The sequence below is a fragment of the Globicephala melas genome, chromosome 10 (genome assembly GCF_963455315.2).
Source record: "Globicephala melas chromosome 10, mGloMel1.2, whole genome shotgun sequence".
Lineage (NCBI taxonomy): Eukaryota > Metazoa > Chordata > Mammalia > Artiodactyla > Delphinidae > Globicephala > Globicephala melas.
In genome coordinates, this window is record NC_083323.1 from 90,192,215 (window position 1) to 90,215,297 (window position 23,083).

A 23,083-nucleotide genomic window follows, 5' to 3' on the forward strand; every position below is an offset into this window, starting at 1 on the left:
AATTTTCCTCAGCTGTACCGAGGCATTAGAATTTCTGGAGGAAATAAGCCTTATTGTAAAAATCAACTTTCACACTTAAAATTAGGGACAGAGTATCTGTGGTCCTGCTCGGAAAGGAGTGTTTTATGTACAGAGCTCACCAGACATTCGAAGGTCAGGGATAATAGGCGATGAGGCATTCTGATGACCTGTGTCCAGGTAAATAAGAGAACGGTAACTGGATCGCTTTCACCACAAATCAGAGTAACAATTGCTCTGTCCCTCCTCTGTCATTGTATGCAATTCAACAGTCTTTTCCTCCGCAGGAGCAAGGAGTGTAATTAAGGTGAACACCTGTGACACACATTACATTACTATTGCAATTTATCTATAAAGACTCTCTGTTCCATTTCCCTTCCTGCCCCTCAGAAGTAACCACTATTCTTAATTTTATGATAAACATTCCTTTGTTTACATACTAGTTTTAGCAAGTATATACGTGTTCCCAAATAATATATCATTTAGTTATGCTTGTTCCTGAGCTTTGTAAAAAGGGCAACTTACTGCACATAATTTTCTGTGATCTTAGAAACTTTATGTTTCTAAGAGTAATTTATTCTGCTGAATGTGGTGGTTGCTTCCTGACCTTCACTGCTATAGAATATTTCATGATCTGACTATATCAAAATTTATTTTTCTTTTTTTTTCAGTTCGAAGTATTTTTAAATTTTCATTCACGATTTCCTCTTTGATCCATGGTTATTTGGAAGTCTAAATCCCACTTATTTAAGTGAATCTTTAGAAATTAAAAGGTACTGTTATTTAAGTTTTAAGTTAAATCTTAACAAAAAAATTAGTCTGAAATATATTTCTAAATCTATTGCCTTGCAAGCAGAGATTACAAGGTCTAGATCAGGGATCAACAAACCCAGCCACGACCTGTTTTTCTGCAGCTTGTGAGCTAAGAATGGTTGGCACGTTTTAAATGGTTGAAAAACACAAATATTTTGAGGTATGTATAAATTAAATAAAATTCAAATTCAGAGTGCCTAAATAAAGTTTTATTGAAATACGGCTATGGTCATTTGCTTAATTACAATCCTTGTTCCTGCAGGAGGAGAAGATAATTGAATTGCATAAGGATATTGACTATGACAGCTTTCAAGTTACAGGGGCAGACTTGAGTGGTTGCAATAGAGACCATTGACCTACAAAGCTAAGGTATTTACTATCTAGTGCTTTACAGAAAAAGTTTTTCAACCCTTGGTCTAAATAATCCAAATTCTTTGAAATATGTTAAGGTACACTGGTGAATTTATGTAAATATTTCTTACGGGTTTGATGATAATGTGTATTCTCTTATTGCTGTATGTCGACACTGTAATCTCTAAATATTGTATACCTTATATCTGTATCTATCTATGTACATGGAGTTGTCAATAACTTATCAATAGGTGAGAGAGTATTGAAGTAGCCCCACCATAATGGTGGATTTATCAATTTCTCCTTGTAGATTTGATCATTATGTGGTGCCCTTTCTATCCCCAATAATGCTTTTTTATCTTAAAGTCCATTGTGATTGTGTGATTTTAATGTAGCTACACCAGTCTTCTTTTCATTATTATATACCTGATATATCTTATGGTTTCCATATCCTTATGTTTGTAAATAGCACATAGCTATGTTTTTAAAAACTACTTTGACTCTTTTAGCTGTAGAATTTAATCCATTTATGTTGTGATTACTTACATATTTGAATTTTTTCCCTTTGGTCTTTCCTTTCTATTTTCTATTTGGCCCTCTTTTTCTACAATTCTTTCTTGTATTTTTAAAATTTTTCTTTGCACGGGGTAAATAGGTGGAGATACTGTTATGTTTATTTGTTTATTTCTTATTGCCTTTCTCTTCCTCTGCTGTTCTGGAATTTCTGCTTTCTGTGTCTATTCTTTCAGAGTCTTTAAGATACTGTAGAACATAACCACCAAAGCCATGTTCTCAAATTCCAACTTCGTCACACAGTAGTTAGATGACTTGTGGCTCATGTTTTTGTGTCTTTTATTTTCCCTCATGTATAAAATGGAGACTGTCAGAAGATTGTTGGAAGAATGTAAATGAGTTGATACATAGACAGCATTAAAACATTGTAAATATCATATGGGTAGTTTCGCTTGAAATTCTATCTTGAATGCTTTTCTTACAGACATTTAAAATTAATACTTTAACCCCTTCAAAACAATACAAGGACCGCAGAACAGTTTAACTCTGATCATCCTCCAGCTGATTTATGTTATCGCCCAATATTTTAATTGTGCTTTTTAACCCCACAAATTTGACATTATTATTATTATTATTATTTACAGACCAGTTTTCTTTAGATTACCCCAAATGTTTATCAATTTATTTGCTCACCATTTTTTCCTTGCATCTCAGTATTTCTTATTGGGTCACTTCCTTCATCCAAAGGTGTGTTTTAGGAGTTCGTCTAGTGAAGGTGTTAAAAAGCAAAGCTTTTATTTTTCTAAAAATGTCTTATTTCCATTTTTGTTCTGGAAATATAATTTTTCTGGACACAAAATTATAGGTTGACAGTTATTTTTCTCAACATTTAGAAGATATTCTAGTGTCTTCTGGCTGCCATTATTGCTGTTTAAAATTCTTTGGTCTACTTGCTTTTCTTCTCGCAATGCTTTTTTTTTTTTCTTTTTGGTACGCGGGTCTTTCACTGTTGTGGCCTCTCCCGTTGCGGAGCACAGGCTCCGGACGCGCAGGCTCAGCGGCCATGGCTCACGGGCCCAGCCGCTCCACGGCAAGTGGGATCTTCCCGGACCGGGGCACGAACCCGTGTCCCCTGCATTGGCAGGTGGACTCTCAAACACTGCGCCACCAGGGAAGCCCTCGCAATGCTTTTAATATGGCCTTTTCCTCTGGTGTTTTGCAATTTCATTCTCGTGTACCTTGGTTTGGTTTTCTTTTCATGTATATTATTTGATACATGCATATGTTGTTCTTTCTCTTTCTGGTTTTCTTTTTAGGTATTCTACTTGATACGTGTATATGCCAGTACTTCCTCTCTTGGTGGATTCATGTCTTATATTAATCTTGAAACACTGTCAGCTATATACTATAACCTATATCTAATCTAAGAGAGTAGACTGTTAGTAATCTAACAGTCTCTTCACCTCTAGCCTCTAACCTATTCTTTTTGGTGTCTCATTCTGGGACTCTGATTAGATAAATGTTACATCTTCACATTCTATCTTCCATAACTCTTTAAAATATATATATATATTTATTTATTTATTTTTGGCTGCGTTGGGTCTTGGTTGCTGTGCGCGGGCTTTCTCTAGTTGCAGTGAGCGGGGGCTACCTTTCAGTGCGGTGCGGTGCGGTGCATGGGCTTCTCATCGCGGTGGCTTCTCTTGTTGCGGAGCACGGGCTCTAGGTACGTGGGCTCAGTAGTTGTGGCTCGCGGGCTCTAGAGCACAGGCTCAGTAGTTGTGGCGCACGGGCTTAGTTGTTCTGCGGCATGTGGGATCTTCCTGGACCAGGGTTGGAACCCGTGTACCCTGCATTGGCAGGCGATTCTTAACCACTGTGCCACCAGGGAAGCCCCCAAAATGTGATTTTATCCTCGTGAATATTCCACATGAGCTTGAGAAGAATGTGTATTCTGCTGATTTCAACGATGTCCTTACTGATTTTCTACCTACTGGATCTACCCATTTCTGACAGAGGGGTGTTGTCATTTACTTGTTTTTGACTAATAAAGTTCCTTGTAGATAAGTAGGGGTTACACTTGGAAAGACTCTTTGTTAAAAATATTTCACTTCCCTTCATGCTTCAAAATTTTCACACGTCTACTTATATGGTATATAACAAATAAAGCATTTTCACATTCAAAGAATAAGCAAAAGTGAATTTGCTACACCCAAATAGATGTAAAGAACCATAACAAACAAGAAATATAGATATCAATTACAAGATAGGAAGCAAAAAAAGAAAAAAAAAGGATAAGACGCAAGCTCAAGCAGTTTCTAAAGTGGGAGCAAAAATAATAATCCAGCAGTTTGGCCTGTTTCTTCAGCAAGGCTAAATAAGAATGTCAGCTGTGGCCAAAAGGAAATTAAGCATATCTCAACTTCAAGATATGCTTAAAATATTTAGATTAGATCATAAAAATAGTAATATTCTTAACTACAGTAAACATTATCTAACTTATCCATAGGTACATTTTGCATTACTTGGCTTTAAGACTGCCTACAAAGATAAACACAGCAGTCCCTAAATGATACTCGCACATCATACTGAGGGATTGGAGTAGAGAGGGTGTGTGAAAAGTACATTTGATTCTTGGGAAGTTTACATATAGTTCTCGGTCTTCAGGTTACATTTAGCCATCATCATTTCTTCATATTTTCTGTATCTAGCCTTTACACCCAGCTATAGATTTTACCTGTTTCTCAAGTTTTGCTAGTGTACTTTGTATTGGGGAGACCCCATTCACTCCATGTGTCTACCTTCATTCTGTTCTACCTCATTTTCATCTCCCATACCAACATTAGCAAATGAAACCTTCAAGAGGGAAAAACTTGTATAAGGCAGCACAATAAACACGGGAGTTGGACATCAGTTCTCAGCAAAAGTGTAAAAAGATTAACTTTGGTTCTAAACACTTAGAAAAGTAATGGAGATCATTGATACCAAAACTGGTTCATATTTCAAAAGGTCCTGTTTATTTTTTTTTAAGAGTTACTTGAACTTGTAGATTTAGGAATGCTATAGACAGTGACTTTTCATTTCAGCAGAGCATGTAGAAAACCTTTTATGAAATCCTTCTTGGTTATAGCATTGTTGCATGAACTAAAATGCTTGATCTTGAAAAGTATTGGTTCATAAATGATTATTATCTCAGAGCTCAGTTTTGGTGGTGGGCTGCAAGGCTCTTTTGTAAGCCTGTTTTATGTAACTGTTCTTTTTTTTTTTTTTTATTAGACTTAGGTGGAAACAAAGAAGGCATGTTCATTAAATTTACAGATGTTATAAATTTAAAGTGATCGCTAATAATATTTTAAAATCTGAAATTATGTCCTAAAACAAACAAGATGAAATTTAATATGGTTTAAAGGTAAAAATTAGGTTTAAGTATTAAATTATGGAAGTACAGACTATGTAAGGTGAAACATATGGTTTAATTGTAGTCTGTGAAATTGACTTGGATATTTGATCTGACTCTCTGTAATATGCTTGCTAAAAATCCTAATGCAAGTTCGGGATGCATTATTGTCAGGGTATGCTTGGATCAAAGTGGCTGATACCTGTGTGACTCGGTTCTCAGCCCACTGTATTTGAATGTTGTGTTCTCTTCTGAGTGTACAGTTCAAGGAGAAAAGTGAAAAATCAAAGCACATTCAAAGCAGGGTATGGAATGTGGTTATGAGGGCTCACCATTGCATTTGAAGAACAATGAAAGGTTCTAGAGATTTTGAAGAAGAGGAAAATATGAGAAGATCTGGTAGTTACTTAATAGTTGGTTCAAATATTTCAAGGCTTGCAGTGTCTATAAGAAATGAGATTAATTTTGTGTGGCTCTTTGGGGCAGAACCAGCACCAGTGGTCTGGGGAAGTGGTTAAGGGTTAAGGGTTAACCAGTGGTTAAGGGAAGTTGATTTGATGTTCACAAATCAAATGACACAGACTTTAGAGTTAAGCAACCCTGGATTTTAATTCTGGCATCAGCATTGGCTTTGGCAAAAGGAATGAAACATCTGAGCTTCATTTTCCTGCTAAATAGGTATAACAAGGCTCATCTCATTTTAAGGATTAGAAATAATAATATAAAAATGGCTTAGTTCCTGGCATAGGTACTCAATGAAAAATAATTATACATAATATTGATAAAAATAGAGATTTCCAACAATGGAAAAGTTTAAGTGGTTGATGGTGTAGTGGAAACACTGGAGAGAGGATTTCTACTTAAGATAGCAGACTAAGGTCTGTTCCAACTTTTAGGATAATGGTTTTATTTCCCATCTTGATTTGAAATCTCTCTTTCCCCTGACTGTGCTTCTCCCATGCTTCACAAAACAAGCAGGTCCAATCTACTTTAACCAAGTTTATTTTATAGACTTTCATTGATTTCTGAGAGTCAAGTGACCTTAAAGAAGTTAGAAAGGAGGGGGTCATAGCTATGACAAAGCTGGAGTTTCAAGAAGAAGCAAATGCAATGTTACAGATGGAAGGACTTCTCACTTAGTGGCGCCGGGGGCTACTGGGGGGAGAAGAAGATTATAAAGGTTGGTTAGGTCACGAGAGGCATTATGTGAAAGAAGCCTCCACTACTTCAAACCACATCAGGCTCTTGCTAAGAGCTGCGAGAAAAATAGGATCCAAGGCAGTCGTGCGATGCGGGCGAGGCAGGTCTGGGCTTGCTGCTTGCAGGTAAGGACCGGTAGTTTGGAGACTCCCCGGGACCGAGTGGAGGCCCTTGGGTGCCACCAGTTTAAGGCATGAGTTGAGGAGATTTAAAAAAAAAAAAAAAAAAAAAAAAGGAAGCGACAAAAGGGGAAAAATAGGTGGGAGGGTCCCAACAGGAAGACCAAGGCTGGAGGGTCTTTGGGTGCTGCAGGTTTACTGCCCGCAGGTTAGTGGCCACGAATTGCACACTAAGACCCGGGGCGCTGTAACTGGCGCGCTCCCTCCGCCAGGAGCATCCACTCTTGCCCGGGGCAAACCTATCCTCGCTCTGTACTCCTTCTCAGGCCTCCCAGCTGCTAGTGGGTCCTGCTAGGGCACTTCTGAAAACCCGTCGGCGGCTCAGAACTTCGGTCCGACTTCGATCGCGGCCTTGATAGCTCGGCGCGCTGCCTTGCCCTCTCTCCTACCTTCCGTCTCCCGCCCACCCGGCCCCGCTGGCCAGTTCTCCTCCAGCGCTGCGGTCGACCAGATGCTCCGCGCTTCGGCTGCCGCCAAGACCCGGAGAGCGGAGCGGCTCCCGGCCGCGCGGCGCGCGCTCGCGGGCTCGCTCCCCGAGATGTACTGGGCATGCGCAGCGCGCGGCCGGCTTGGGCGAGCGGGTGAGCTGGCGGGCAGCTCCAGAGTTCCCCGGCGGCGGCGGCGGCGGCGGCGGCGGGCCAGGCGTTCTAGCCGAGCGCGAGGTCGGCGCTGAGCTCGCCCCGGAGACCGCGTCTCCTCGGCCGGACGCAGGCGGCGGCTGGGCGGCTCGCGGAGGATTGGGAGGGCGCGGTCCGGCTTGGGGGCTTTCTCCCGGCCGCCTCCCGCCGGGTTTGGGTTCGAGGCGCCTCCGGGGAAGCCGCGGCCCCGAGGGCAGATCCGAGGTAAGAGCCCCTTGGCGAAAGGCGCCCGCTGGGGTCCGGCGGCTTGGACTCTCCCTCGATTTTCAAAATCTGCCTTTGTGTGTCGGGATGGAGTGGTGCCAGGCGCCGCGTCCGTCTTCATTCACTTTGACTGCTTTCAACTGGTGTCGGGAGCCAGGTGTGCGAGGGCGCTGCCGCCGAAGTGCGTTCGCGGGCGGGTCCCGGGGCGCTCGGAGCCGGTGCCGACCCTCGGTCGCCCGCCGCGCCCGGGGCTCCTGCACGGTGGGCAGAGAAGATGCACACCGTCCTTGTCATATTTCCCGGTAACCTGAGCTTCCGCAGATACACCTGCGCTTCTCTGGTCGGTGGGGAGACTCCATAACGAGTATTCTTCTCCCGGCTTGTCTTAGACTTGGGGTTTCGAGAGCTACCCTCCCCACCCCCAAATGGGGGGGGTCTTTTCCAATTGAGACTTTGCACCAAGGTCCCACCATCGTATACCCCCTCAAATTTCGAGAGAGCTTGTTGTTTGTGCATAGTTGTCCCTCTTAATTCCTGGTGACTTTCCTTTCGTAGCGGGCTCCACTCCTCTCACTCACCATTTTACTTTTGGGGAGACAGCCCTTCTGGTGTCTTTGTCACTGAATGCCTTGGGAGTGGATTTCCAAGACCCTGCCCGCCCCTCCTATGCTCTCACTTTCTACTTTCCTTTCAGGGACTACCTGTATGCAGAATCTTGGCACGGATTGTTCCCTTCCTTTGCACTGTTTCTCAAATCCTTCTTTCCCCGTAGTACCCGTTGCATCGCTGGGCTCTCTTTGGGGGTAGGATGCTGTATTAGGTATTAGGAATTGAAATCCATAGACGTCAAGAGCGGTAGAGCATTAGGAATTGGAATCCACCTTTACAAAACATATTTCAATGACATGTATTCTAGCTTTAATTTTTAAGGTTTCAGTTCTCGCCTCAGTTAATAAGAGGAATAGATAATGTCTTAAGAGTTCAAATAAAACTTGGTTTCAGAGGCATGTGACTAGTTTGATTTTGGCTTTATTTTTTTGGGAGATAGAAGAATTAGGATTCCCAGAAAGCTTCTTTATATACATATATCAAACTAACTGTGTTGTGTATTGCTTCTAATTTATTTCAATTGAAAGGATATTATTCTTCTACAGAGACTTGGGTTTTGGAAAGTGTGAACTAGTAATTTAGATCATGTGGTCATTGAAAATTAAAGTCAATGTCATCCTTTCTCACCTAGTATCGATTTTCTAGGAATTGGAGTTTTCTGGACATATTACGATAGTTCTTTCTTAAGTTGCTGGTGTGGAAAAGTTTTCATCATGGGTTCACATTTTTAATTACCAATTTGAAAAATAACCCACTTTATAGACTTGCCACGTAAAGGATAGGGTAGAATGTATTACAAATGTAATAACATTTTATAGAATGCCTTTAGTGCAGAATTCAGAGATTAATACTTTTAAAAATTCCCCAAGTCATTCTCTTCACAGCAGAAAAAAAGAAGAGTTAACTTGCTTTTAATTCCACTGTTGTGAGATAACCACTGTTCACAATATTTGATACATTCTCTTTGTAATCTTTTTTTTCTCTCACTTTCCAGTGTCATTGACTATCATTATATAGTAATTTTCAGCCTTTTATTAATACCAGGGGAATACTTTAAGTTGTATTCAGAGTGAAGATTCTCAAAATGGTTTATTCTTATTTGTTCCCTATTGGGAATCTAATGCTGAATTTTGACCACTTTGCTTGCTTCTGATCAGATGTAAAGATTTCATTTTGTTTTCATCTCTAGCTTTTCCTGCTTTCAATTTTTAAATCTTTGCTGATACTTTTTAGTTTGCTAGACTTTGCCTGTTTTGGTTGCTGTTCACAGTTTTGAGGAGTATTGGTCAGATGTTTTATTGAATGTCCTCTATAGGCATTCCACTAATATTGTTCTCCTCCTCAGACTGAGGTTTTGGGTTTTTGAGGGGAAGATCACAGAGGTAAAGTGCTACTTTTATCACATAATATAAAGGGTCCATACTATGCAACATGATTTATCACTGTTGATATTTATCTTGATCACCTGGCTGCAGTAGTATTAGTTTTCTGCACTGAAAACTTACTCTTTTTCTTTCTTTTAATGCTTTTTCTTAGGAGGAAGTCACTGTGACCAGCCCATACTTAAGGAGTGGAGAGTTATGCTTCTCCTCCTTGAGGGTGGAGTGTTTATATAAGTTTTGGGGAATTCTTTTGAATGGCAGATTTGTCTTTTTTCCCTATTTATTAATTTACTCAATCATTTGCTTATATTGGTCTGGCCTCCTGGATATATATTTATACTTTGGGTTATAATCCAATACTACTTTATTTTGTTCCTCAAATTGTTTCAGCTTTGGCCATTGGGAGCTCTTTCAGTTGGTTCCTGTCCTCCTTTGACATATCTCCATTAATGTAAGTTTTTTAAAAGATCACTTCCTTACTTTCTAGCATTAAAAGATGCTCCAGGATTATCTTGTATATTTCCATTTCCTGCCCCAGCCCTAGAGTCAGCCAGAAAGAATCTGGTTCATCTTCTTGGGAAATGGTGTTGGAAGCCAAGAAAGATCTGGGTTCTAGGTATTCTTGTTGCTACTGAGGTGTCATTACTTCTAGGCCCTCTCCTCTGACAGCAGGAAATACATATGTGTGTATACAAACCCCTGTATGTACTCTTACAGGGGTACATGTTTCTCTTTGTAACCATGTGTATCTATTTTAAGGTAAATATGAGTTCATACGGTTGTCTCTTACTCTACCTAATCCATTACCACCTATATCATCCTGGATTCCTCCCCTTGCTTATCTGTAAACTCATTCTAATAGGGAGAAGAAACCTGGCTTCCACCACCTGCCGTCCATTTACTTAATTGTTCAAACCCATTATATGTGTATAGTGGTATCAAAATTGTTAACCTGTGCTCCCTTCACAAAGAGGGGGAACAGCTTTATCAACTAGAGTACATTGCTTATGTGTAGTACATTTTATAGATTTTTAGATTATATAGATTTTTAGATTTTATAGATTCCAATTAGTCTTACAGATTCCATTCCTTTTCCTCCTATTCCGTTCATGAGGTTGTTGCACACATGTATGATACAGGTAGATACTTTTGTCACAATCTACATTCTATTTTGGGATCCCCAGACGTTCTACATGATTTTTAAAAAATTTGTGTATATTGTTTCACTCTTTGTCCTGTGACGTTCTGTGAGTTTTGACAAATGAGCAATTTCATATATCTATTATCATACAGAATAATTTCAACAGATTATTAAATCTTCTGTGTTTCACATATCACTCCCTTAACCCCCTTCCCCCGGCAACCCCTGATATTTTTTACAGTCTCTATAGTTTTGCCTTTTCTGGACATCATATAATTAGAATCATATAGCCTTCTCTGACTTCTTTCACTTAGTAATGTGCATGGAAGGTTCATTCATGTTTTCTTGTAGTTTGATAGCTCATTTCTTTTTATCATGCAATAATATTGCATTGTATGGATGTATCACAGTTTGTGTATCTATTCATCTGTTGAAGGATATCTTACTTGCCTTTGGTTTTTGGCCACTATGAGTAAAGCTGCAATGAAAATTCATGGGTAAATTTTTATATGGACATAAGTTTCCAGATCAGTTGGGTAAATACCTAGGAACATGATTGCTGGATCATATGGTAAGATTCTGGTTGGCTTTGTAACATATTGCCAATCTGTTTTCCAGAGTGGTTGTACCATTTTGCATTCCCACCAACAGTGAATGCAAGCTCCTGTTGCTCCTCATCCTTGCCAACATTTGGTATTGTCAGTTTTTTTATTTTATCCATTCTAATAAGTATACAGTAATATCTCATTGCTTTAATTTGCCTTTTCCATGACATTTAATGTTAATCATCTTTTCATATGCTATTTTCCATTTCTTTGGTGAGATGTCTGTTCTGAACTTTTGCCCATTTTTAATAGGGTTGTTTGTTTTCCTATTTTTGAGTTTTGAGAATTCTTTATATATTTTTGGTACAAGCACTTTATCAGATATTTGTTTTGCAAATATATTTTTCCAGTCTGGCTTGTCTTTTTGTTTTCTTAACAGTGTCTTTACACAGCAAATGTTTTTAATTTTAATAAAGGCCAACTTATCAATTTCATGGATAAGCTTTTGGTGCTGTATTTAAAAACTCATTTTCAGACTCTATACCACCTAGATTTTATCCTGCTTTCCTGCCCCTAGAAGTTTTTTAGTTTTACATTTATATCTGTGACCCATTTGAGTTATTTTTTGTGAAAAATGTATAAAAAGACACTTTTCACTTTTTGTGAAAAGGTTAAGTGTCTAGATTCACTTTTTTGTCCATGGACTTTGAGTTGTACCGGTAGCAAATTAATGTGATTTTTAAGTCAAGTAGATTATATATTAGGTTTAGGATGGAAAGGAAAGTGTTTTTATTTGATTTTTTTTACATGTTTTGTGAAATTGCTTAAAAGAAACAGTTGAGAAATGATTTGGAAACCAAAATGTAATACTGCATAGACTATATGCTGAGATTGATTCCTGGACATCGTATATAATTCATTTACTTCTTCCTCACTAAATCAGAGATTCTCCTTTGTGGAAAATAGAATTGTTAATACAGAGTAACATATGTCAGTTATTTCAGATCTAATTGTAGAAATAATTAATAAAGCTTTATTTTTCACAAAAAAAGATCTGAAATAAGAGATTTGCAGGGTGTGTGCCGAGAAGAGGCAGAGGATATACACACCATATAGAAACTTGAGACTTAACTGGTTTTGAATCTTATCCCATACCACTCCTCTTGCCTTTTTTCAAGTGGCCTTTTTTCAAGTACCTTTCTTTTGGTCAACACTTTGTGTTGTTGATATTGGGGCCAGAAGTATTGTTGAATTACAATTAGAACCAGTACCCTTCAGGAAACATCTAGAGAGATCAGACATCATAAAACTAGCATCTTTGGGGCTTCCCTGGTGGTGCAGTGGTCCCCGATGCAGGGGACACGGCTTCGTACCCTGGTCCGGGAAGATCACACATGCCGCGGAGCGGCTGGGCCCGTGAGCCATGGCCACTGAGCCTGTGCATCCGGAGCCTGTGCTCCGTAGCGGGAGAGGCCACAACAGTGAGAGGCCCGCGTACCGCAAAAAAAAACCCCCAAGAAAACAACAAAAAAACTAGCATCTTTGGTATGGGAGGCATTACATACATTATCTCTTTTAACTCTTACAAGAGCTCTTTAAGGCAGATCCCCTTATTTCCATATTACAGGTAAGAAATAGGCTCAGAAAGATAAAATGACTTGTCCATGGTCCACATGGGGAGAGAGGGACAGAGTTGGGATGGAAATCCTGATCTTTCTGACTCCAAAACCCATGTTCTTTTCGCTTTGCTATGCTATCTCTAGTAAATGAAAAAGTGCTAAGATAGTATTAATATGTCTTTGATTTTATTCTTTTCTTTAACACTGTACACTACTTAAATGACTACTGATCTAATCGAGAATGGCTCAGAAGATTGTGTTTTTGAGATCCATGGAGATTCTTTTAACTTTTTTTTTCTGTTGACTGATCTACATCCCACTGACCCAGAGGTATGAGGTATTGGAACATGTTTATAAAGAACGGAGTGCCTTTAAAGAGAGGAAGTTGTGGAGGATTAGGAAAAATAGAACAAGCAATGGTAGCATTAGCTAGTTGTTTATCCCTTTGCCTCTCTGAATTATAAGTTTCTTGAGGGCAGGGAATTGAGTCTCAATGATCTTTAAGCACAGCACATCTCATGTGCTATGCACTCACAAACTGTTTGCTGGATGAAATCAGCACTAAATATACTTTTTACAGAAGTTCGTTTAGAATGTTTAGAAGGGGATGAATTTTTCTTCACACAGGAAGTTGAACGTAATTACATTTCATTTATTCATTCATTCATCATTTATTGAGCATTTGTTGAGTATCTGTTCTGTGCCAGACACTGGAAACACAGAGGCGAATAAGGCAGGATCCCTGCTTTCTGTGATCAGGGAACCCAGAGAATGGAGGCAACCAGAGAACCATTTCAGTAGAGTGTGGAGCTAAATGGAGTATGTATTAAACAAACAAATAAGCAATGGACTTTGCAATCAGAGAGACCTTCTCTGCCTTAGTTTTCTTATCTAAGGAGTGGAAACAGTAGCAGTACCTACTTGACACAGTTTTTGGGAGTAGGTTAAGTGAAAAAGAAAAAAATGTTCACGTTTATCTTTATATCTCAGTGCATAGGAGAAGGGAGAGGCTCACGGTGGTTGAGGGAGTCAGAAAAGTCTTTACTGGGGATGTGATCCTTGACTATTTTTAAAATAAATTTATTTATTTATTTACTTTTGGCTGTGTTGAGTCTTTGTTGCTGCACGCGGGCTTTCTCTAGTTGCGGTGAGCAGGGGCTCCTCCTCGTTGTGGTGCGTGGGCTTCTCATTGCGGTGGCTTCTCTTGTTGCGGAGCACGGGCTCCAGGCACACGGGCTTCAGTAGTTGTGGCTCGCAGGCTCAGTAGTTGTGGTGCACGGGCTTAGTTGCTCCGCGGCATGTGGGATCTTCCCGGACCAGGGATCAAACCAGCGTCCCCTGCATTGGCAAGCGGATTCTCAACCACTGAGCCACCAGGGAAGCCCTGACCCTTGACTTTTATAGGATAAATTTTTGAGGTCAAGAATGAGAGTATGAGGTGGGACTCCAGGGCATTCCACGCAGAAAGATAAATAAATGTGAAGTGTGCAGAATGGGTGGGCATGAGAGTGGTGGGGAATTCTGCGTGTTTTCACAGACGGAGCCTCCAGGATTATTAGAAAGAACTGAATAAGCAGTTATTTTTCATTTTTGTAAGTAACAATACAATAGTCATTACACTGGAGTAGGAGAGAATAAAGGTACCACACTTGTTTGAAGAATTGCACGAATCCCTTCTACTAATCATGTGACTTTCTGAATGTAGTCCTTTATGTAGCAAGTAAATTCTTGTGTTCTTTTTCAGTCCTGTGGCACTCAAGTGATTTTATTAAGAAAGAGCACTTGTGTGTTTGGGTGAAATCAGAGGTCCTCTCTCAAACCATATTTTTAAAAAAATTTAATTTAATTTTTTTTAATTGAAGTATAGTTGATTTACAATGTTGTGTTAGTTTCTCTGTACAGCAAAGTGATTCAGTTATATATACATATATATGTGTGTGTGTGTGTGTATATATATATATATATGCATGTATACTTTTCCATCATGGTTTATTGAACTATTCTTATATTTAGTAGCATGGAAACATAAGAATCTAATATCCCACAAAGGTGGGATCTAGTCCTATTTGAGCCAATCCAGAATTCTAAGAACCATGAACAGTTTCTCAACAGAACCTGAAACATAATACTTAGGAACGTTCTAAAATAATCTGTTAAGTGAATGAATTATGTGCTTGATAAGAGGTCAGAGTTTTGTAGTTGAAAATTGTGTTTTTAATATAAGGAGAAAAAAAGGGGAAAAAAAGATCAATAGAAGGAAGAGAAGTTTATATTTAAGTAGAAGGGAAAAAGATATTTTCAAAGTCCTCTATTGAAGACTATTGATATGAATTTCATTTTATTTAGAAGATCCTTTATTAGCACCATTAGAGTATTACTTCTCTATCACCATTAGAATATTATTCCTTATCCTAGAAATACATGCATATTATTGATATATTTATTGGTTTAATGCAACAATAGAATGTTTCCAGTGTCTGAAATATAACGTTTGTGATCATTAAACACTGTAATTTTTTTCTGTGGATTCTAATATTTATAATGTTTTGTAATATTGTAATTGTTTCTAATATTTTTCATTAGAAAATAAATGTTTACAAAAGTATAAGCAGCAAAACAAATCCATAAAGAAAAATATGGATGAAATTTGTCACTTTTGAGATGACATTGAACACAATTTAATTTTCTGCAATAATTTTGACATTTGAAGTTAATGGTAATCTTAGACATGAACATATAATAAGATGGTTTTAAGTATGTTGATTTTTAAATTTTAAGAAAGATATACTTGTGATGAAAGAGAAAGAAGATACATTTAACTTTCATATGTGGAAGAAAACAGAACATTATTGTAGCTATATAGATTTTTTTCCCCCAAATAAGCGTGCTAATCTTGTTTGTGTGTGTGTGTGTAATCTCCAGTTTCTCTTTCCAGTATGTTTTAAAAACTTTAACTGTTTTATGAACAACTGTATATTGGGATTTAGAATTATTACTTTTTAATTCAGAAATATTAATTTAGAAACCCTGTCTTTAGGTTGATTTGTCTTATTATTTTAGTGTATTTATCCACACTATCAGAACTTCTGATGTAAAGTCTGTTGAGTTTGTGTACTGTGGCTAGGTTATATATTTTTTACATCTCATGATCTTTTAGTCAAGAGAGAACATTAATTTTGTTGGTAGTTCTTTTATTTAGCTCTTTTGTGGGGCCTTGTTAGACTCTGAATAATTTAAAAGCAATGGAATCCTTTCTGTGATAAAAATCTAGTCATTAGGCCAAATCTTGTAGCATTATTCACATGATACTCATGCATGTAAAGGAATTAATATGTATGCCTGAAGGATGTATATTAAAGAGGGTTTTTTTTAATTATTGAGGAAAATAACCCTCTAAAGATTTTAATGTGCGTGAATTCACAGATTTGCTTAAAGTTTTATCTCTTCTGTTTTTAAGTGAATGATCCATGAGAGTCAACCCTGAACAATAATGTGTAAAGAACAATATAAAAAACATTTATAACTTCATTTAAATTTAGGAATAATTAGTCCTCTGTTTTTTTTGTACATTAGTATATTTGCTATCTTTATAGAATTATAGAAGAAATTAAGGGTTTAAAGTACCATTTCTTCTTTTTCTGTTATTTTACATTTTCATATATTTCTTATGCAAATGACTGAAATAAAAGTTTCAGCACCATTGATTAAAACATCTATGCACTTCACTGTATTTCACATTTTTCACCTTAATCCTCAAGATTTTCCATGGTCTCATGAAGGAAATAGTCTTATAAAAATCTTGAAGCAGATAAATGACCATGTGGGTTTTCCCTTGACACCCCTTCTCCATCCTGCTTCCCTCCTTCCTGCTTTACCCCATCCTCCAGCCCCAGTGTTCGACCTCTTTTCAGCGCCCAAATGACGTTAGCTGAAAAATGTATCTTTCATAACTTTGCTATCTTTCCAGTTACAATTTGAACTCTTTCTCACTGCCTGGTGAGATCTCAGCCGTGGAGAGTGAAATCTGAATAAAGGAGACATTCATGGTGGTTATGACATTGAAGGTTAAGTTTAGGCTGCTGGAGAGTTTGAAACAAAGGAGTGATTGAAGCCCTCATCACCTTCATCTTACTTGGGTAGTAAGTAAATTATTTTGAAAGTAAAGTCTCATTATGAAGATAATGAAATCTTGTCCAGACTAAATACATTCACAGTGACTGACTTCAGCTGGAATGCATCTTAACACCATTCAGTTTTCGTACAAATTAGAAATGATCCACCATAGTTTTGTGTGTATATTAGAATATATGCTAGTGACTTTTTTTTTTTTTAACATTTTGTTTTGTAGGAGCCCCTTAACACTGTAGGGAATTTTAGAATTTGAATTCAAATATTTGTCAAGTAAATTTGTATAATATAAAAAAATTTTTTTATGGAATAGTCCATGGTCTTCTAAAGGGTCTTCAAATAGGAATAAACGTTTCCTCATCTTGGGACTTCCCTGGTGGCCCGTGGTTAAGACTGCGCCCTTCCACTCCAGGGGGCACGGGTTGGATCTCTGGTGAGGGAACTAAGATCCCGCACATGCAGCACGGTGGCGGAGTTTCCTCATCTTGCCTCCAAAGCCTCCCCTCCCACACCTTACCTATATCTGTTACCTAGAGTTATTTCCACTTTCTCTCTTTCCCAGGCAGTTGGAATATTTGAAGTATGATTTTTGTGAGCTATCACTGTACTACAGGGTAGAAGGCCTGAGAATATGGTATAATTTAGCCCAGTGGCTACCGATTATATATTGTGTTATATTTATGGTTTTCAAAGGCATTTATATGATTAACCTAAAAGATTCCAAACTAAAAGATTCCAAACTAATGGATTAAGTAGTAAAATGATCGGGAAAACTAGTGGTGGTAGATTCTGATAGATAATAGAAATAGTTTGGCAGTAACAAAAGTAGAAACGCTAAAATTTCCCAAGCATCTATAGGCTGTTTTTACCACCACTGTGCTGTTCATGAACTACATATGGGGAACTTTGATTATATATACTGTAAAGAACAATGTATTGTTTGTTAGAAGTATATGTTAACTATTTATTCAGTAAATAAACATAAAATAAAGTAAAGTTGGGTTCTGAACTGTCCCTGTTCTTGCAAGATTTAACAGCCAGATCTTTCTGGCTAACACTGATTTTATTAGGCTAATGCGGACATTCATTGGATTTTGGATATTAGGTGTAATGTAACAAATGTTTGCTGTCCACAGAGGTGGGTTTAGTTCTGTGATCCTGAGAGAGCGGATATAAACTTGCGGGGAAGCTTTTAAGATGAGGTAGCTGATCTAAACCTGCTGGGTTTTTCTCCCTTCCAAAGGAGCACGGGAGTGTGTAGAATTTTGCAAGGAGTTGATTTGAGAACTTGACTTAATTTTAAAGGCAAAAGACACTCATTATTTTTTTTTTTCCTGAAAGAACTTTTAAAAGCTTCTAGCTGTGATCACCTTAGCTTCCTATTTCCCCCTTACTCTTACTAAGTTTCTGTTACTGCTGTCAGCTATAGCAATCACTGGGAAGGATAATACTGGGGTAAAATTTACTTTGAAAGGAAAATTATGGAAGAGGGACGTGTACAATGTGCATGTGTACAAAATGCATATTGAATACAATGAAGTACATACTGAAAGGTCTTTTGTACGTGAGGGTGAGTTTTGTTAGTTGTTGTGGTGATAGATCTTGTTTGATTCATTTCAGTTTTCTCCAGTGATCCTTTTGTGGTATGCATATACGAGATAGTTAAGTGAGATTAAGGATTTGGCTAAACCGTTAGCAGGCACATTGGCTTAATTCAACCCAATCTAGTTTCTTGATCAAACAGTTCTGGACATATTCAGCTTTATTTAATAGAAAATAATTTTGTTTCATTTAGTGAAAGTTATCTGTCAATAAAGAAATATTTAAAAAGTGCCTGTATTACTAAATAATAATAATAATTACTGTAATTAATAAGACAGACAAGGTTGCTATCCTTACTGAGTCCACAGTGTCAGAAACCTAGATTAGAAGAAGCATAAAAAACTTAAAAGAAGCATCAGATTCTAGGTAAATGGTCAAAAATGTGGAAAATAAAGAATAACCTTTCTGGCTTCTTCCTCCCTCCCATCCTTCTTCTCTTTCCTTTTCCTTCCCTCTTGTTCATTTCTAAGAGAGTGAAGATATTCACATTTTGTGTTATATTTTTAAACACATCCTGATATTGTGGATTTATAAAATAACTCCATTTCCAAATTACGTATGATTTTACAGTCATCCCTCAAAGGAACATTTGTTATTTGTAAACAGCTGTGGGAAAAATTATGGTATGCCAGAACTCCCTTTGAAAGATTTTCAACTGTTAAGGTCAACTTAAGATCAGAACAGACAAGTATGGTTTGTATTAGGTTTATACACACTGCTCAGTATTTTTTTTCTTGGAAATGTTTAGGAATGAGGAAGGCATTATACATAAAATGAAGTCATACTAAAGACCTCAGGCTGCTTGTAAAGTGGTAAACTTTAGAGATGGGGAAAGATGTGTTATCGTGAATTTGGAATGTGTGTAACTTTAAGACCATCATCTGAAGCAACACTGCCTTTGTATTTGACTTGCAAGAAAGAAAGATGGGGACTCCTCCTCCTCTAGTGGAGCCCAGTACTTCCTAACACACCTCTCAAATTACACACCGCTGAAATGATCCCCACAATGTGTTTGGCTCATGTGTTTCTCGTTAGCAACTATGAATGAAAGATTCATAACTATCTATTTCAAAAAACGTCTTTATTTGCATTACAAAGAGCTTGCTTGGAACAGGATCAAGAATTGTTTTTAAATTGTAAGTCAGCATGTATGGGTTGGGCCATGATTGACACTGGACCTTTAAAAAAATAATTTCTGTGCACAAAGAAGGTTCTGAATAAATATTTATCAGACCATCAATTACTACGTTGACTGTAGAAGGATAAGAGTACCTGAGTTTTCCCACATTCTTAGTGATTTGGATCAAATATTTTTGTAGCTATTATAGAAAGCCCTGCTAACCTTTCCCTTATCTTTCCTACTGGGTGGTATATGACAGGATCACAGAAAGGAGTAGGATGTCATACAAACTTGCCAGACAGATAATTAGAGTCCCCGTGGCAACCTTGTGACCTGATTCTCCAAGCCCTGTCTACCTCACTCGAGAGTTATAGCTGTATACTCTTAGCTTAAAGAACTCTTGGCTTGTATACAAGTTGGGGGTTGGAAAGAAGGAGGGAAGAGTAGATATATAAATCCATTTCTGCGGTTTTGCCAAATCTGTAATATAGAAGCACTTTTGTTCTAAAAGGAAACTTAATTCATTATTTCCTCATTTTGGCTATTCCTCCTTATATGTTAACAAATCACTACCAAACAAATCACTACCAGAGGAGCTTATTTATTTTTTTTAATTGATGGCGCACTAAAAGTTAGTTATTTTTGAACTCTTCTCCTTAAAGGAAAAGGTAAAATGTGAATGTATCGGTTAGACGTGGTGGAATCATTTCTGTGCTTTTCTTTTGTCGTAAATTAGTTTGTGCGTTTCTGGTAGCAGTTCCTCAACTATCCAAATAAAATGAGGCTGTTTTTCTCTCACTAGGCAAATATTTATGAATACATGAAGTTTGTTATGTGATACTAAAGTCACATAAGATTTCCAGCCTTCGTTATACATTTTCTAAGTTGTTACTGCAAAAAGAATTTTAGATATCACTGTGAGTCAGCTTTGTTTGGTTATACACTGACTTCTAATTGCCCTCTTGCCTCTGTATATGCTCACTAGATACGGATAGGAACTTCCTTTTCTCGCAGCATGTATATAGTTCGTGTCGTATGCTATGTTGAAATATCTTGTGTGGAGATTATTTGCTGGAATGATAAAACTGATGCAGATTTAGGTCAGCTGTACTTATTTAAATCACACTGTTTTTGTTTGACAAGTACTTGTGCCGAAATACTTATTTGCTTCTACCATATCCTGTCTCTCTTCCCACTCCTAACATTTTCTTACCTCTCTCTAGCATTTCTTGAAGGGGCTCATAAACCCAGTTCTAAAATATTTCATGCATCTCCCATTAACAGGTAATTGGTCCCATGCCTATCTTTAATCCCCAACTGCACTGAGGTACCTCATTCATTTTCCTTCTTCCTCTGGGGATGATTGAAGTTCTTTAACCTCTTGACTGCCTTCTAATTTTCAACTTAGACCAAATGGTAGTCAGAGAATCATTAATAATCAAAATTAATAACATTGGAATGTAATTTTAATAACTTAGGCCTCTCTAGCTTATAAAGTGTATTATGGAGTCAGTTTAAACTGTTGTTCTTCTCTCATATGAATGTGTCTGAGTCAGAGTGTTTATATAGTAAGCTCTTGGAGTGCATGTGTCTCTTGGTGTGGTATTATGCGTAGCTAGAAACTATTCTCTTCACGGCCTCTTGCTGCTGCCTTTCTGTCTTGTTCGCAGCTAAGATTCTTGACAAGAAGCTTATACCCGTTGTTTCCTCTTCCTCACTTTTCCTACGTTAGTCAGCCCACTTTAGTCTGGTGCCTAAGCTCATGTCTCTAGGTTATTTGTAATCTTCTAAAGGCCAAACCAAAAGGAAAACATTTAGTTTTTATCATACTTGGTTTTACTGTAGCTGTTAGAGGTCATGGATTGTGTTTTGTTCACTACTGAATTTTTTATCACCTAGAGTTTCTAGTACTCTGTAGGTTGTCTATTTGCTGAATGAATATATGTTTGCAATGATCAGTGTTTTGTCTTGGTTCTTCCCAAAGAATGTTCTCTTCCTTTGGCTCCCACGGTGCTATTCTTTCCTGCTTTCCTTTGTTACCCATCTGCACTTAGATGTTAATTCAGAAGCTCAGCTCCTTGGAGTTTAATAGGTATCTAAAAGTTGTTCCAAAGTGGTAATCTTCTCAAGTAAGTTCTAGCATCATCTGTTGGTAGCAGGGAGAGCCATCATCTGTTGGTTCTCAGTTCATGGTTTTGTTCATAATCTAGATACTCACAAGTTGAGAAGTTTCTGAATTTTCTGGGATTCTTTTCTCAGCCTTCATCTGATTTCATGTTTCATTATCTTCCAAGGTGACTTCAGTCACTCACATTGTTTCAATTAGAACATTGACTCTCAATTCTTTATCTCCTCTGATTGCTGTTCCCCTGAGCTCGGGCCCTTTAGTTCTGGCTGTACCTGAATGTTGCACAGGCACCTTGGCCTTCACATAGCCCCAGATACATTGTTGCCTTTTTCCTAACCCAGCTTCCTTCTGTTCTTTTCCTGTTTCTCTAAATGGAGCCACTATTACCCAGATGATAACATCAGGGGTCTGTGAACCTTTCTGGACTCTTTACTCTGCCTTAACCATCACTCTGTGCCGCCTTTAAGTGATCAGTCACCAAAGCCTGTTGATTCCTATTACAAAATGGGGGACAGGGCACGCCCTCCTTCCCTATCCTGACAGCTGATCATATTTTTATGTTGTTTAAAACTCCTCATTGTTTCCCCATGTGTTCGTTACATAGTCCAGGTCCGCCTCGTATAGCACACAACGAAGGAAGGCCCTGTGACACAGCTCCTGCTTTCCTTCCAGGCCTCCCTCTTTGATTGCTGAGCCCCACGAATGCCCTCACAATCGCAGTTCCTGGAATACACTCAGCTTCACTCTTCCATGGCTTTGCTCACACTGTTTCCTCTGCCTGGGTTCGCTCTCTGTCATCCTCATCAGCTTGTCTGTATCATTTTAGATCTGGCCTAAAGATCACTTTCCCAGAAAAAAAGTCCTTTCTTTGTGCCGGGGTAGTATCCTATACTTACTCTAAAGTAGTAATTATGTTGTGTTTTATGGCTTATTTACTTGCTTTTCTCTCCAGCCAGTCTGAACAGTTACAGGTGGAGGATGTGTCGGGATAATCTTTGTCTTTCTTGTGCCTTAGCACAATGCTGGATGCTCAGCGTGCACTCAGTTTTTGTTTCAATACATATTCAATGAATAAATGCATAAAATGCTCTGTGGTGTTAGTGAGATTCTCTTCTACATGTAAACAAAGTGTGATGGAAAAACTGAGCAGGATTCATTTATTCTCTATTTGACCATTTTACCTGCTTTCTTTCCCAGCGCGTTCTGGACGTGCAGTTGTGAGGAAGACCGTTTGTTTACAGTGTCATTCTATTTCCCTTTCTCTTGTCCTTAGTCCACTTATTGCACCATAGATGCCTCAAGGTTGTCCTCCAGCTGCCCAAGACATGTCGCTGTGACCATTCTTCTACCCTTGTGAAATTTACCGTTCAAGTTATGTCTGGCTGGAGAGCCTGTAATTTATAGATAAAATGCTGGGATTAGACCAGTATGGAAAATTTTAATATTGAACCTTCTGCTTCTTTCTTATGCACCCTTCCTAATCTCCCTTTCAACGA

The 23,083-nt window shown here is 38.2% G+C and overlaps 1 protein-coding gene across 6 annotated transcripts in view; it reads left to right on the plus strand.

Moving 5' to 3' along the window:
- EPS8 (EGFR pathway substrate 8, signaling adaptor) overlaps positions 1-23,083 on the plus strand; it is a 241,501-nt gene that overhangs the window by 44,038 nt on the left and 174,380 nt on the right. For 3 of the 6 annotated variants that reach the window (XM_060306093.1, XM_060306099.1, XM_060306100.1), the window contains exon 1: positions 7,088-7,313. The exons of 2 other annotated variants lie outside the window; for them this stretch is intronic. The gene's annotated coding sequence lies outside the window, so the exon portion shown is untranslated. Of the gene's footprint in view, positions 1-1,096; positions 1,201-7,087; positions 7,314-23,083 lie in introns of those variants that run through there. One more of the 6 variants, XM_060306094.2, reaches the window with a different exon arrangement.